General features: G+C 44.6%; 7 non-coding genes across 7 annotated transcripts; all 7 read right to left on the bottom strand.

The window, feature by feature from the left end:
* Positions 1–1,441: 1,441 nt before the first annotated feature.
* On the bottom strand, positions 1,442–1,513 carry TRNAG-CCC (transfer RNA glycine (anticodon CCC)). The gene has a single exon. It is a non-coding gene; the product is annotated as a tRNA-Gly (tRNA).
* A 3,105-nt stretch (positions 1,514–4,618) lies between these two features.
* Positions 4,619–4,690, bottom strand: TRNAG-CCC (transfer RNA glycine (anticodon CCC)). The gene has a single exon. It is a non-coding gene; the product is annotated as a tRNA-Gly (tRNA).
* Positions 4,691–6,206: 1,516 nt separating this feature from the next.
* TRNAG-CCC (transfer RNA glycine (anticodon CCC)) lies at positions 6,207–6,278 on the bottom strand. Its single transcript has one exon. It is a non-coding gene; the product is annotated as a tRNA-Gly (tRNA).
* A 3,106-nt stretch (positions 6,279–9,384) lies between these two features.
* TRNAG-CCC (transfer RNA glycine (anticodon CCC)) lies at positions 9,385–9,456 on the bottom strand. Its single transcript has one exon. It is a non-coding gene; the product is annotated as a tRNA-Gly (tRNA).
* Positions 9,457–10,972: 1,516 nt separating this feature from the next.
* On the bottom strand, positions 10,973–11,044 carry TRNAG-CCC (transfer RNA glycine (anticodon CCC)). The gene has a single exon. It is a non-coding gene; the product is annotated as a tRNA-Gly (tRNA).
* Positions 11,045–14,149: 3,105 nt separating this feature from the next.
* Positions 14,150–14,221, bottom strand: TRNAG-CCC (transfer RNA glycine (anticodon CCC)). The gene has a single exon. It is a non-coding gene; the product is annotated as a tRNA-Gly (tRNA).
* A 1,529-nt stretch (positions 14,222–15,750) lies between these two features.
* TRNAG-CCC (transfer RNA glycine (anticodon CCC)) lies at positions 15,751–15,822 on the bottom strand. Its single transcript has one exon. It is a non-coding gene; the product is annotated as a tRNA-Gly (tRNA).
* Between the last annotated feature and the right edge of the window lie 535 nt (positions 15,823–16,357).

The raw sequence follows: 16,357 nt of genomic DNA, 5'->3' as shown, positions 1-16,357 counted from the left end.
AATGGTGCATTTGGTTTAGATACCAACATGAAAAGCAGTAGAAAGTTTCTTGTAGAGGGTAAGGAACTGGGGATTGAAACCAAGGCCAAATCTGTGCAGAAGAGAAGAAATGGAAAGCAGTAGTACAAATAGTGGAAATGAACATATTTAGGCAGCATTGGAAGCTAAGCAGCGAAGAGAAAGAGAGTGCCTTCCATGAAATGCCCAGGAGAATGATAAGAGCAGAACGAAAAGGCAAGAATGACATTCAAAGCATGCCCAGAAAAACGTGTGACGGTCCCACCAGTCATTTATGCTTATAATTGGGTATCTTTACTTTCAAAGTATGGGGTTGATCCTTTGGCGATCACTCTGTTGTGTTTCAGCAGAGACAGATAGTTGAGAAGTCTTTTCTCACATAGCTAGCACAAGCCTGCGCTTTTCCTTGCTGGTAGCGTGGAAATGACAGATTGGTTCTCAGAAGAAAAAACAAGAAATATTATAGCAGAGGATGGTTTCGATCCATCGACCTCTGGGTTATGGGCCCAGCACGCTTCCGCTGCGCCACTCTGCTCCCTTGTAAAAGTGTTCTCTTTATGCAGAGGAGGAGCTTTCAGCGAAGTGGTGAGGGATTGGTGGGTCTCGCTCCTCATTTGCCTAAGCATGCTGCAATGTATGCTGGGTGCAGAAAATCTTCATCTTCTCGTCTCACAGTCAGTCATAACTGAAAGTGCAGACCCTCTTGGGAACTAGCAGTTTCAGGCCTTTACCAAGATAGCAGCTCTCTAACCCTCTCCTCTCTCTTTGATCCTAGCGCTAGCATGCTCAGGATTTGATTTTAACTGGGAGCCAGAGATCTACCCAGTGAGGGCGAGGCTTTTGAGCGTTTGGGAGCGTTCGGGACGTGAGGACATTGGACAGGAAATGTTGCCATCTTGAAATATCCAACCTTCCTGCTGTCGTGAGAGGCTCTTTCCATGGACATCTGCCTCTTGGAGTCCTCTCAACTTGCTCTCTGATATAACATTTTGTGAGCTGCAGTTACATCCGATGGCTACAAGATGGCGCTGCATTCAGGTGAGAGAACAAGTGTGCACAAAATCGTTGGGGACTTTTGCCAGATTCATCGGTGGATCTTGCCTACTTTTATTCACATGCTAGATATTGCCTAGAAATGCTTTTTAATATAGAGATGCTAGAGTTAGAATGTCTGGTCGGGGTTCAGCCCTTTCATTGTCTACCGCCCGCAACATATTTATTACCAGCACATGTGAGTGGTGACTCTGCTTTTTGGAAAATAGCATCTAATAGGACAATGAATGTAGCAGATGGGGCGATCGAGATGCCTGCCTAAGTATTTCATTTTTTTTTTAATTTAACGTCTGATTAATCTGTTCATGATATTTCCGTTTTGTGACATGTTGCATTAAAACCAATCCTGCTTGGAGAACATATAAAAATTTGCACTGGCCGGGAATCGAACCCGGGTCAACTGCTTGGGAAGCAGCTATGCTCACCACTATACCACCAACGCCCTATGATGTGGTTGCTCTCGGTTCTAAAGATTACAACCCCGAGTTCAATGACTATCTTGCACCAGTTTCAATGGTGCATTTGGTTTAAATACCAACATGAAAAGCAGTAGAAAGTTTCTTGTAGAGGGTAAGGAACTGGGGATTGAAACCAAGGCCAAATCTGTGCAGAAGAGAAGAAATGGAAAGCAGTAGTACAAATAGTGGAAATGAACATATTTATGCAGCATTGGAAGCAAAGCAGCGAAGAGAAATAGAGTGCCTTCCATGAAATGCCCAGGAGAATGATAAGAGCAGAACGAAAAGGCAAGAATGACATTCAAAGCATGCCCAGAAAAACGTGTGACGGTCCCACCAGTCATTTATGCTTATAATTGGGTATCTTTACTTTCAAAGTATGGGGTTGATCCTTTGGCGATCACTCTCTTGTATTTCAGCAGAGACAGATAGTTGAGAAGTCTTTTCTCACATAGCTAGCACAAGCCTGCGCTTTTCCTTGCTCGTAGCGTGGAAATGACAGATTGGTTCTCAGAAGAAAAAACAAGAAATATTATAGCAGAGGATGGTTTCGATCCATCGACCTCTGGGTTATGGGCCCAGCACGCTTCCGCTGCGCCACTCTGCTCCCTTGTAAAAGTGTTCTCTTTATGCAGAGGAGGAGCTTTCAGCGAAGTGGCGAGGGATTGGTGGGTCTCGCTCCTCATTTGCCTAAGCATGCTGCAATGTATGCTGGGTGCAGAAAATCTTCATCTTCTCGTCTCACAGTCGGTCATAACTGAAAGTGCAGACCCTCTTGGGAACTAGCAGTTTCAGGCCTTTACCAAGATAGCAGCTCTCTAACCCTCTCCTCTCTCTTTGATCCTAGCGCTAGCATGCTCAGGATTTGATTTTATCTGGGAGCCAGAGATCTACCCGGTGAGGGCGAGGCTTTTGAGCGTTTGGGAGCGTTCGGGACGTGAGGACGTTGGACAGGAAATGTTGCCATCTTGAAATATCCAACCTTCCTGCTGTCGTGAGAGGCTCTTTCCATGGACATCTGCCTCTTGGAGTCCTCTCAACTTGCTCTCTGATATAACATTTTGTGAGCTGCAGTTACATCCGATGGCTACAAGATGGCGCTGCATTCAGGTGAGAGAACAAGTGTGCACAAAATCGTTGGGGACTTTTGCCAGATTCATCGGTGGATCTTGCGTACTTTTATTCACATGCTAGATATTGCCTGGAAAGGCTTTTTAATATAGAGATGCTAGAGTTAGAATGTCTGGTCAGGGTTCAGCCCTTTCATTGTCTACCGCCCGCAACATATTTATTACCAGCACATGTGAGTGGTGACTCTGCTTTTTGGAAAATAGCATCTAATAGGACAATGAATGTAGCAGATGGGGCGATCGAGATGCCTGCCTAAGTATTTCATGTTTTTTTTTTATTTAACGTCTGATTAATCTGTTCATGATATTTCCGTTTTGTGACATGTTGCATTAAAACAAATCCTGCTTGGAGAACATATAAAAATTTGCACTGCATTGGCCAGGAATCGAACCCGGGTCAACTGCTTGGGAAGCAGCTATGCTCACCACTATACCACCAACGCCCTATGTTGTGGTTGCTCTCGGTTCTAAAGATTACAACCCCGAGTTCAATGACTATCTTGCAACAGTTTCAATGGTGCATTTGGTTTAGATACCAACATGAAAAGCAGTAGAAAGTTTCTTGTAGAGGGTAAGGAACTGGGGATGGAAACCAAGGCCAAATCTGTGCAGAAGAGAAGAAATGGAAAGCAGTAGTACAAATAGTGGAAATGAACATATTTAGGCAGCATTGGAAGCAAAGCAGCGAAGAGAAAGAGAGTGCCTTCCATGAAATGCCCAGGAGAATGATAAGAGCAGAACGAAAAGGCAAGAATGACATTCAAAGCATGCCCAGAAAAACGTGTGACGGTCCCACCAGTCATTTATGCTTATAATTGGGTATCTTTACTTTCAAAGTATGGGGTTGATCCTTTGGCGATCACTCTCTTGTATTTCAGCAGAGACAGATAGTTGAGAAGTCTTTTCTCACATAGCTAGCACAAGCCTGCGCTTTTCCTTGCTGGTAGCGTGGAAATGACAGATTGGTTCTCAGAAGAAAAAACAAGAAATATTATAGCAGAGGATGGTTTCGATCCATCGACCTCTGGATTATGGGCCCAGCACGCTTCCGCTGCGCCACTCTGCTCCCTTGTAAAAGTGTTCTCTTTATGCAGAGGAGGAGCTTTCAGCGAAGTGGCGAGGGATTGGTGGGTCTCGCTCCTCATTTGCCTAAGCATGCTGCAATGTATGCTGGGTGCAGAAAATCTTCATCTTCTCGTCTCACAGTCAGTCATAACTGAAAGTGCAGACCCTCTTGGGAACTAGCAGTTTCAGGCCTTTACCAAGATAGCAGCTCTCTAACCCTCTCCTCTCTCTTTGATCCTAGCGCTAGCATGCTCAGGATTTGATTTTAACTGGGAGCCAGAGATCTACCCGGTGAGGGCGAGGCTTTTGAGCGTTTGGGAGCGTTCGGGACGTGAGGACATTGGACAGGAAATGTTGCCATCTTGAAATATCCAACCTTCCTGCTGTCGTGAGAGGCTCTTTCCATGGACATCTGCCTCTTGGAGTCCTCTCAACTTGCTCTCTGATATAACATTTTGTGAGCTGCAGTTACATCCGATGGCTACAAGGTGGCGCTGCATTCAGGTGAGAGAACAAGTGTGCACAAAATCGTTGGGGACTTTTGCCAGATTCATCGGTGGATCTTGCCTACTTTTATTCACATGCTAGATATTGCCTAGAAATGCTTTTTAATATAGAGATGCTAGAGTTAGAATGTCTGGTCGGGGTTCAGCCCTTTCATTGTCTACCGCCCGCAACATATTTATTACCAGCACATGTGAGTGGTGACTCTGCTTTTTGGAAAATAGCATCTAATAGGACAATGAATGTAGCAGATGGGGCGATCGAGATGCCTGCCTAAGTATTTCATTTTTTTTTTAATTTAACGTCTGATTAATCTGTTCATGATATTTCCGTTTTGTGACATGTTGCATTAAAACAAATCCTGCTTGGAGAACATATAAAAATTTGCACTGCATTGGCCGGGAATCGAACCCGGGTCAACTGCTTGGGAAGCAGCTATGCTCACCACTATACCACCAACGCCCTATGATGTGGGTGCTCTCGGTTCTAAAGATTACAACCCCGAGTTCAATGACTATCTTGCACCAGTTTCAATGGTGCATTTGGTTTAGATACCAACATGAAAAGCAGTAGAAAGTTTCTTGTAGAGGGTAAGGAACTGGGGATTGAAACCAAGGCCAAATCTGTGCAGAAGAGAAGAAATGGAAAGCAGTAGTACAAATAGTGGAAATGAACATATTTAGGCAGCATTGGAAGCAAAGCAGCGAAGAGAAAGAGAGTGCCTTCCATGAAATGCCCAGGAGAATGATAAGAGCAGAACGAAAAGGCAAGAATGACATTCAAAGCATGCCCAGAAAAACGTGTGACGGTCCCACCAGTCATTTATGCTTATAATTGGGTATCTGTACTTTCAAAGTATGGGGTTGATCCTTTGGCGATCACTCTGTTGTGTTTCAGCAGAGACAGATAGTTGAGAAGTCTTTTCTCACATAGCTAGCACAAGCCTGCGCTTTTCCTTGCTGGTAGCGTGGAAATGACAGATTGGTTCTCAGAAGAAAAAACAAGAAATATTATAGCAGAGGATGGTTTCGATCCATCGACCTCTGGGTTATGGGCCCAGCACGCTTCCGCTGCGCCACTCTGCTCCCTTGTAAAAGTGTTCTCTTTATGCAGAGGAGGAGCTTTCAGCGAAGTGGTGAGGGATTGGTGGGTCTCGCTCCTCATTTGCCTAAGCATGCTGCAATGTATGCTGGGTGCAGAAAATCTTCATCTTCTCGTCTCACAGTCAGTCATAACTGAAAGTGCAGACCCTCTTGGGAACTAGCAGTTTCAGGCCTTTACCAAGATAGCAGCTCTCTAACCCTCTCCTCTCTCTTTGATCCTAGCGCTAGCATGCTCAGGATTTGATTTTAACTGGGAGCCAGAGATCTACCCAGTGAGGGCGAGGCTTTTGAGCGTTTGGGAGCGTTCGGGACGTGAGGACATTGGACAGGAAATGTTGCCATCTTGAAATATCCAACCTTCCTGCTGTCGTGAGAGGCTCTTTCCATGGACATCTGCCTCTTGGAGTCCTCTCAACTTGCTCTCTGATATAACATTTTGTGAGCTGCAGTTACATCCGATGGCTACAAGATGGCGCTGCATTCAGGTGAGAGAACAAGTGTGCACAAAATCGTTGGGGACTTTTGCCAGATTCATCGGTGGATCTTGCCTACTTTTATTCACATGCTAGATATTGCCTAGAAATGCTTTTTAATATAGAGATGCTAGAGTTAGAATGTCTGGTCGGGGTTCAGCCCTTTCATTGTCTACCGCCCGCAACATATTTATTACCAGCACATGTGAGTGGTGACTCTGCTTTTTGGAAAATAGCATCTAATAGGACAATGAATGTAGCAGATGGGGCGATCGAGATGCCTGCCTAAGTATTTCATTTTTTTTTTAATTTAACGTCTGATTAATCTGTTCATGATATTTCCGTTTTGTGACATGTTGCATTAAAACAAATCCTGCTTGGAGAACATATAAAAATTTGCACTGCATTGGCCGGGAATCGAACCCGGGTCAACTGCTTGGGAAGCAGCTATGCTCACCACTATACCACCAACGCCCTATGATGTGGTTGCTCTCGGTTCTAAAGATTACAACCCCGAGTTCAATGACTATCTTGCACCAGTTTCAATGGTGCATTTGGTTTAAATACCAACATGAAAAGCAGTAGAAAGTTTCTTGTAGAGGGTAAGGAACTGGGGATTGAAACCAAGGCCAAATCTGTGCAGAAGAGAAGAAATGGAAAGCAGTAGTACAAATAGTGGAAATGAACATATTTATGCAGCATTGGAAGCAAAGCAGCGAAGAGAAATAGAGTGCCTTCCATGAAATGCCCAGGAGAATGATAAGAGCAGAACGAAAAGGCAAGAATGACATTCAAAGCATGCCCAGAAAAACGTGTGACGGTCCCACCAGTCATTTATGCTTATAATTGGGTATCTTTACTTTCAAAGTATGGGGTTGATCCTTTGGCGATCACTCTCTTGTATTTCAGCAGAGACAGATAGTTGAGAAGTCTTTTCTCACATAGCTAGCACAAGCCTGCGCTTTTCCTTGCTCGTAGCGTGGAAATGACAGATTGGTTCTCAGAAGAAAAAACAAGAAATATTATAGCAGAGGATGGTTTCGATCCATCGACCTCTGGGTTATGGGCCCAGCACGCTTCCGCTGCGCCACTCTGCTCCCTTGTAAAAGTGTTCTCTTTATGCAGAGGAGGAGCTTTCAGCGAAGTGGCGAGGGATTGGTGGGTCTCGCTCCTCATTTGCCTAAGCATGCTGCAATGTATGCTGGGTGCAGAAAATCTTCATCTTCTCGTCTCACAGTCGGTCATAACTGAAAGTGCAGACCCTCTTGGGAACTAGCAGTTTCAGGCCTTTACCAAGATAGCAGCTCTCTAACCCTCTCCTCTCTCTTTGATCCTAGCGCTAGCATGCTCAGGATTTGATTTTATCTGGGAGCCAGAGATCTACCCGGTGAGGGCGAGGCTTTTGAGCGTTTGGGAGCGTTCGGGACGTGAGGACGTTGGACAGGAAATGTTGCCATCTTGAAATATCCAACCTTCCTGCTGTCGTGAGAGGCTCTTTCCATGGACATCTGCCTCTTGGAGTCCTCTCAACTTGCTCTCTGATATAACATTTTGTGAGCTGCAGTTACATCCGATGGCTACAAGATGGCGCTGCATTCAGGTGAGAGAACAAGTGTGCACAAAATCGTTGGGGACTTTTGCCAGATTCATCGGTGGATCTTGCCTACTTTTATTCACATGCTAGATATTGCCTGGAAAGGCTTTTTAATATAGAGATGCTAGAGTTAGAATGTCTGGTCAGGGTTCAGCCCTTTCATTGTCTACCGCCCGCAACATATTTATTACCAGCACATGTGAGTGGTGACTCTGCTTTTTGGAAAATAGCATCTAATAGGACAATGAATGTAGCAGATGGGGCGATCGAGATGCCTGCCTAAGTATTTCATGTTTTTTTTTAATTTAACATCTGATTAATCTGTTCATGATATTTCCGTTTTGTGACATGTTGCATTAAAACAAATCCTGCTTGGAGAACATATAAAAATTTGCACTGCATTGGCCAGGAATCGAACCCGGGTCAACTGCTGGGGAAGCAGCTATGCTCACCACTATACCACCAACGCCCTATGTTGTGGTTGCTCTCGGTTCTAAAGATTACAACCCCGAGTTCAATGACTATCTTGCAACAGTTTCAATGGTGCATTTGGTTTAGATACCAACATGAAAAGCAGTAGAAAGTTTCTTGTAGAGGGTAAGGAACTGGGGATGGAAACCAAGGCCAAATCTGTGCAGAAGAGAAGAAATGGAAAGCAGTAGTACAAATAGTGGAAATGAACATATTTAGGCAGCATTGGAAGCAAAGCAGCGAAGAGAAAGAGAGTGCCTTCCATGAAATGCCCAGGAGAATGATAAGAGCAGAACGAAAAGGCAAGAATGACATTCAAAGCATGCCCAGAAAAACGTGTGACGGTCCCACCAGTCATTTATGCTTATAATTGGGTATCTTTACTTTCAAAGTATGGGGTTGATCCTTTGCCGATCACTCTCTTGTATTTCAGCAGAGACAGATAGTTGAGAAGTCTTTTCTCACATAGCTAGCACAAGCCTGCGCTTTTCCTTGCTGGTAGCGTGGAAATGACAGATTGGTTCTCAGAAGAAAAAACAAGAAATATTATAGCAGAGGATGGTTTCGATCCATCGACCTCTGGATTATGGGCCCAGCACGCTTCCGCTGCGCCACTCTGCTCCCTTGTAAAAGTGTTCTCTTTATGCAGAGGAGGAGCTTTCAGCGAAGTGGCGAGGGATTGGTGGGTCTCGCTCCTCATTTGCCTAAGCATGCTGCAATGTATGCTGGGTGCAGAAAATCTTCATCTTCTCGTCTCACAGTCAGTCATAACTGAAAGTGCAGACCCTCTTGGGAACTAGCAGTTTCAGGCCTTTACCAAGATAGCAGCTCTCTAACCCTCTCCTCTCTCTTTGATCCTAGCGCTAGCATGCTCAGGATTTGATTTTAACTGGGAGCCAGAGATCTACCCGGTGAGGGCGAGGCTTTTGAGCGTTTGGGAGCGTTCGGGACGTGAGGACATTGGACAGGAAATGTTGCCATCTTGAAATATCCAACCTTCCTGCTGTCGTGAGAGGCTCTTTCCATGGACATCTGCCTCTTGGAGTCCTCTCAACTTGCTCTCTGATATAACATTTTGTGAGCTGCAGTTACATCCGATGGCTACAAGGTGGCGCTGCATTCAGGTGAGAGAACAAGTGTGCACAAAATCGTTGGGGACTTTTGCCAGATTCATCGGTGGATCTTGCCTACTTTTATTCACATGCTAGATATTGCCTAGAAATGCTTTTTAATATAGAGATGCTAGAGTTAGAATGTCTGGTCGGGGTTCAGCCCTTTCATTGTCTACCGCCCGCAACATATTTATTACCAGCACATGTGAGTGGTGACTCTGCTTTTTGGAAAATAGCATCTAATAGGACAATGAATGTAGCAGATGGGGCGATCGAGATGCCTGCCTAAGTATTTCATTTTTTTTTTTAATTTAACGTCTGATTAATCTGTTCATGATATTTCCGTTTTGTGACATGTTGCATTAAAACAAATCCTGCTTGGAGAACATATAAAAATTTGCACTGCATTGGCCGGGAATCGAACCCGGGTCAACTGCTTGGGAAGCAGCTATGCTCACCACTATACCACCAATGCCCTATGATGTGGGTGCTCTCGGTTCTAAAGATTACAACCCCGAGTTCAATGACTATCTTGCACCAGTTTCAATGGTGCATTTGGTTTAGATACCAACATGAAAAGCAGTAGAAAGTTTCTTGTAGAGGGTAAGGAACTGGGGATTGAAACCAAGGCCAAATCTGTGCAGAAGAGAAGAAATGGAAAGCAGTAGTACAAATAGTGGAAATGAACATATTTAGGCAGCATTGGAAGCAAAGCAGCGAAGAGAAAGAGAGTGCCTTCCATGAAATGCCCAGGAGAATGATAAGAGCAGAACGAAAAGGCAAGAATGACATTCAAAGCATGCCCAGAAAAACGTGTGACGGTCCCACCAGTCATTTATGCTTATAATTGGGTATCTTTACTTTCAAAGTATGGGGTTGATCCTTTGGCGATCACTCTGTTGTGTTTCAGCAGAGACAGATAGTTGAGAAGTCTTTTCTCACATAGCTAGCACAAGCCTGCGCTTTTCCTTGCTGGTAGCGTGGAAATGACAGATTGGTTCTCAGAAGAAAAAACAAGAAATATTATAGCAGAGGATGGTTTCGATCCATCGACCTCTGGGTTATGGGCCCAGCACGCTTCCGCTGCGCCACTCTGCTCCCTTGTAAAAGTGTTCTCTTTATGCAGAGGAGGAGCTTTCAGCGAAGTGGTGAGGGATTGGTGGGTCTCGCTCCTCATTTGCCTAAGCATGCTGCAATGTATGCTGGGTGCAGAAAATCTTCATCTTCTCGTCTCACAGTCAGTCATAACTGAAAGTGCAGACCCTCTTGGGAACTAGCAGTTTCAGGCCTTTACCAAGATAGCAGCTCTCTAACCCTCTCCTCTCTCTTTGATCCTAGCGCTAGCATGCTCAGGATTTGATTTTAACTGGGAGCCAGAGATCTACCCAGTGAGGGCGAGGCTTTTGAGCGTTTGGGAGCGTTCGGGACGTGAGGACATTGGACAGGAAATGTTGCCATCTTGAAATATCCAACCTTCCTGCTGTCGTGAGAGGCTCTTTCCATGGACATCTGCCTCTTGGAGTCCTCTCAACTTGCTCTCTGATATAACATTTTGTGAGCTGCAGTTACATCCGATGGCTACAAGATGGCGCTGCATTCAGGTGAGAGAACAAGTGTGCACAAAATCGTTGGGCACTTTTGCCAGATTCATCGGTGGATCTTGCCTACTTTTATTCACATGCTAGATATTGCCTAGAAATGCTTTTTAATATAGAGATGCTAGAGTTAGAATGTCTGGTCGGGGTTCAGCCCTTTCATTGTCTACCGCCCGCAACATATTTATTACCAGCACATGTGAGTGGTGACTCTGCTTTTTGGAAAATAGCATCTAATAGGACAATGAATGTAGCAGATGGGGCGATCGAGATGCCTGCCTAAGTATTTCATTTTTTTTTTAATTTAACGTCTGATTAATCTGTTCATGATATTTCCGTTTTGTGACATGTTGCATTAAAACAAATCCTGCTTGGAGAACATATAAAAATTTGCACTGCATTGGCCGGGAATCGAACCCGGGTCAACTGCTTGGGAAGCAGCTATGCTCACCACTATACCACCAACGCCCTATGATGTGGTTGCTCTCGGTTCTAAAGATTACAACCCCGAGTTCAATGACTATCTTGCACCAGTTTCAATGGTGCATTTGGTTTAAATACCAACATGAAAAGCAGTAGAAAGTTTCTTGTAGAGGGTAAGGAACTGGGGATTGAAACCAAGGCCAAATCTGTGCAGAAGAGAAGAAATGGAAAGCAGTAGTACAAATAGTGGAAATGAACATATTTATGCAGCATTGGAAGCAAAGCAGCGAAGAGAAATAGAGTGCCTTCCATGAAATGCCCAGGAGAATGATAAGAGCAGAACGAAAAGGCAAGAATGACATTCAAAGCATGCCCAGAAAAACGTGTGACGGTCCCACCAGTCATTTATGCTTATAATTGGGTATCTTTACTTTCAAAGTATGGGGTTGATCCTTTGGCGATCACTCTCTTGTATTTCAGCAGAGACAGATAGTTGAGAAGTCTTTTCTCACATAGCTAGCACAAGCCTGCGCTTTTCCTTGCTCGTAGCGTGGAAATGACAGATTGGTTCTCAGAAGAAAAAACAAGAAATATTATAGCAGAGGATGGTTTCGATCCATCGACCTCTGGGTTATGGGCCCAGCACGCTTCCGCTGCGCCACTCTGCTCCCTTGTAAAAGTGTTCTCTTTATGCAGAGGAGGAGCTTTCAGCGAAGTGGCGAGGGATTGGTGGGTCTCGCTCCTCATTTGCCTAAGCATGCTGCAATGTATGCTGGGTGCAGAAAATCTTCATCTTCTCGTCTCACAGTCGGTCATAACTGAAAGTGCAGACCCTCTTGGGAACTAGCAGTTTCAGGCCTTTACCAAGATAGCAGCTCTCTAACCCTCTCCTCTCTCTTTGATCCTAGCGCTAGCATGCTCAGGATTTGATTTTATCTGGGAGCCAGAGATCTACCCGGTGAGGGCGAGGCTTTTGAGCGTTTGGGAGCGTTCGGGACGTGAGGACGTTGGACAGGAAATGTTGCCATCTTGAAATATCCAACCTTCCTGCTGTCGTGAGAGGCTCTTTCCATGGACATCTGCCTCTTGGAGTCCTCTCAACTTGCTCTCTGATATAACATTTTGTGAGCTGCAGTTACATCCGATGGCTACAAGATGGCGCTGCATTCAGGTGAGAGAACAAGTGTGCACAAAATCGTTGGGGACTTTTGCCAGATTCATCGGTGGATCTTGCCTACTTTTATTCACATGCTAGATATTGCCTGGAAAGGCTTTTTAATATAGAGATGCTAGAGTTAGAATGTCTGGTCAGGGTTCAGCCCTTTCATTGTCTACCGCCCGCAACATATTTATTACCAGCACATGTGAGTGGTGACTCTGCTTTTTGGAAAATAGCATCTAATAGGACAATGAATGTAGCAGATGGGGCGATCGAGATGCCTGCCTAAGTATTTCATGTTTTTTTTTAATTTAACATCTGATTAATCTGTTCATGATATTTCCGTTTTGTGACATGTTGCATTAAAACAAATCCTGCTTGGAGAACATATAAAAATTTGCACTGCATTGGCCAGGAATCGAACCCGGGTCAACTGCTTGGGAAGCAGCTATGCTCACCACTATACCACCAACGCCCTATGTTGTGGTTGCTCTCGGTTCTAAAGATTACAACCCCGAGTTCAATGACTATCTTGCAACAGTTTCAATGGTGCATTTGGTTTAGATACCAACATGAAAAGCAGTAGAAAGTTTCTTGTAGAGGGTAAGGAACTGGGGATGGAAACCAAGGCCAAATCTGTGCAGAAGAGAAGAAATGGAAAGCAGTAGTACAAATAGTGGAAATGAACATATTTAGGCAGCATTGGAAGCAAAGCAGCGAAGAGAAAGAGAGTGCCTTCCATGAAATGCCCAGGAGAATGATAAGAGCAGAACGAAAAGGCAAGAATGACATTCAAAGCATGCCCAGAAAAACGTGTGACGGTCCCACCAGTCATTTATGCTTATAATTGGGTATCTTTACTTTCAAAGTATGGGGTTGATCCTTTGGCGATCACTCTCTTGTATTTCAGCAGAGACAGATAGTTGAGAAGTCTTTTCTCACATAGCTAGCACAAGCCTGCGCTTTTCCTTGCTGGTAGCGTGGAAATGACAGATTGGTTCTCAGAAGAAAAAACAAGAAATATTATAGCAGAGGATGGTTTCGATCCATCGACCTCTGGATTATGGGCCCAGCACGCTTCCGCTGCGCCACTCTGCTCCCTTGTAAAAGTGTTCTCTTTATGCAGAGGAGGAGCTTTCAGCGAAGTGGCGAGGGATTGGTGGGTCTCGCTCCTCATTTGCCTAAGCATGCTGCAATGTATGCTGGGTGCAGAAAATCTTCATCTTCTCGTCTCACAGTCAGTCATAACTGAAAGTGCAGACCCTCTTGGGAACTAGCAGTTTCAGGCCTTTACCAAGATAGCAGCTCTCTAACCCTCTCCTCTCTCTTTGATCCTAGCGCTAGCATGCTCAGGATTTGATTTTAACTGGGAGCCAGAGATCTACCCGGTGAGGGCGAGGCTTTTGAGCGTTTGGGAGCGTTCGGGACGTGAGGACATTGGGCAGGAAATGTTGCCATCTTGAAATATCCAACCTTCCTGCTGTCGTGAGAGGCTCTTTCCATGGACATCTGCCTCTTGGAGTCCTCTCAACTTGCTCTCTGATATAACATTTTGTGAGCTGCAGTTACATCCGATGGCTACAAGGTGGCGCTGCATTCAGGTGAGAGAACAAGTGTGCACAAAATCGTTGGGGACTTTTGCCAGATTCATCGGTGGATCTTGCCTACTTTTATTCACATGCTAGATATTGCCTAGAAATGCTTTTTAATATAGAGATGCTAGAGTTAGAATGTCTGGTCGGGGTTCAGCCCTTTCATTGTCTACCGCCCGCAACATATTTATTACCAGCACATGTGAGTGGTGACTCTGCTTTTTGGAAAATAGCATCTAATAGGACAATGAATGTAGCAGATGGGGCGATCGAGATGCCTGCCTAAGTATTTCATTTTTTTTTTAATTTAACGTCTGATTAATCTGTTCATGATATTTCCGTTTTGTGACATGTTGCATTAAAACAAATCCTGCTTGGAGAACATATAAAAATTTGCACTGCATTGGCCGGGAATCGAACCCGGGTCAACTGCTTGGGAAGCAGCTATGCTCACCACTATACCACCAACGCCCTATGATGTGGGTGCTCTCGGTTCTAAAGATTACAACCCCGAGTTCAATGACTATCTTGCACCAGTTTCAATGGTGCATTTTGTTTAGATACCAACATGAAAAGCAGTAGAAAGTTTCTTGTAGAGGGTAAGGAACTGGGGATTGAAACCAAGGCCAAATCTGTGCAGAAGAGAAGAAATGGAAAGCAGTAGTACAAATAGTGGAAATGAACATATTTAGGCAGCATTGGAAGCAAAGCAGCGAAGAGAAAGAGAGTGCCTTCCATGAAATGCCCAGGAGAATGATAAGAGCAGAACGAAAAGGCAAGAATGACATTCAAAGCATGCCCAGAAAAACGTGTGACGGTCCCACCAGTCATTTATGCTTCTAATTGGGTATCTTTACTTTCAAAGTATGGGGTTGATCCTTTGGCGATCACTCTGTTGTGTTTCAGCAGAGACAGATAGTTGAGAAGTCTTTTCTCACATAGCTAGCACAAGCCTGCGCTTTTCCTTCCTGGTAGCGTGGAAATGACAGATTGGTTCTCAGAAGAAAAAACAAGAAATATTATAGCAGAGGATGGTTTCGATCCATCGACCTCTGGGTTATGGGCCCAGCACGCTTCCGCTGCGCCACTCTGCTCCCTTGTAAAAGTGTTCTCTTTATGCAGAGGAGGAGCTTTCAGCGAAGTGGCGAGGGATTGGTGGGTCTCGCTCCTCATTTGCCTAAGCATGCTGCAATGTATGCTGGGTGCAGATTAAATCTTCATCTTCTCGTCTCACAGTCAGTCATAACTGAAAGTGCAGACCCTCTTGGGAACTAGCAGTTTCAGGCCTTTACCAAGATAGCAGCTCTCTAACCCTCTCCTCTCTCTTTGATCCTAGCGCTAGCATGCTCAGGATTTGATTTTAACTGGGAGCCAGAGATCTACCCGGTGAGGGCTTGCCCGGTGTGAGGCTTTTGAGCGTTTGGGAGCGTTCGGGACGTGAGGACGTTGGACAGGAAATGTTGCCATCTTGAAATATCCAACCTTCCTGCTGTCGTGAGAGGCTCTTTCCATGGACATCTGCCTCTTGGAGTCCTCTCAACTTGCTCTCTGATATAACATTTTGTGAGCTGCAGTTACATCCGATGGCTACAAGATGGCGCTGCATTCAGGTGAGAGAACAAGTGTGCACAAAATCGTTGGGGACTTTTGCCAGATTCATCGGTGGATCTTGCCTACTTTTATTCACATGCTAGATATTGCCTAGAAAGGCTTTTTAATATAGAGATGCTAGAGTTAGAATGTCTGGTCAGGGTTCAGCCCTTTCATTGTCTACCGCCCGCAACATATTTATTACCAGCACATGTGAGTGGTGACTCTGCTTTTTGGAAAATTGCATCTAATAGGACAATGAATGTAGCAGATGGGGCGATCGAGATGCCTGCCTAATTATTTCATTTTTTTTTTTATTTAACGTCTGATTAATCTGTTCATGATATTTCCGTTTTGTGACATGTTGCATTAAAACAAATCCTGCTTGGAGAACATATAAAAATTTGCACTGCATTGGCCGGGAATCGAACCCGGGTCAACTGCTTGGGAAGCAGCTATGCTCACCACTATACCACCAACGCCCTATGTTGTGGTTGCTCTCAGTTCTAAAGATTACAACCCCGAGTTCAATGACTATCTTGCAACAGTTTCAATGGTGCATTTGGTTTAGATACCAACATGAAAAGCAGTAGAAAGTTTCTTGTAGAGGGTAAGGAACTGGGGATTGAAACCAAGGCCAAATCTGTGCAGAAGAGAAGAAATGGAAAGCAGTAGTACAAATAGTGGAAATGAACATATTTAGGCAGCATTGGAAGCAAAGCAGCGAAGAGAAAGAGAGTGCCTTCCATGAAATGCCCAGGAGAATGATAAGAGCAGAACGAAAAGGCAAGAATGACATTCAAAGCATGCCCAGAAAAACGTGTGACGGTCCCACCAGTCATTTATGCTTATAATTGGGTATCTTTACTTTCAAAGTATGGGGTTGATCCTTTGGCGATCACTCTCTTGTATTTCAGCAGAGACAGATAGTTGAGAAGTCTTTTCTCACATAGCTAGCACAAGCCTGCGCTTTTCCTTGCTGGTAGCGTGAAAATGACAGATTGGTTCTCAGAAGAA

This window comes from Triturus cristatus, chromosome 11 (genome assembly GCF_964204655.1).
Source record: "Triturus cristatus chromosome 11, aTriCri1.1, whole genome shotgun sequence".
Lineage (NCBI taxonomy): Eukaryota > Metazoa > Chordata > Amphibia > Caudata > Salamandridae > Triturus > Triturus cristatus.
Note: the sequence above shows the minus strand (reverse complement) of the source record. Positions and strands in the feature narration are given on the sequence as shown.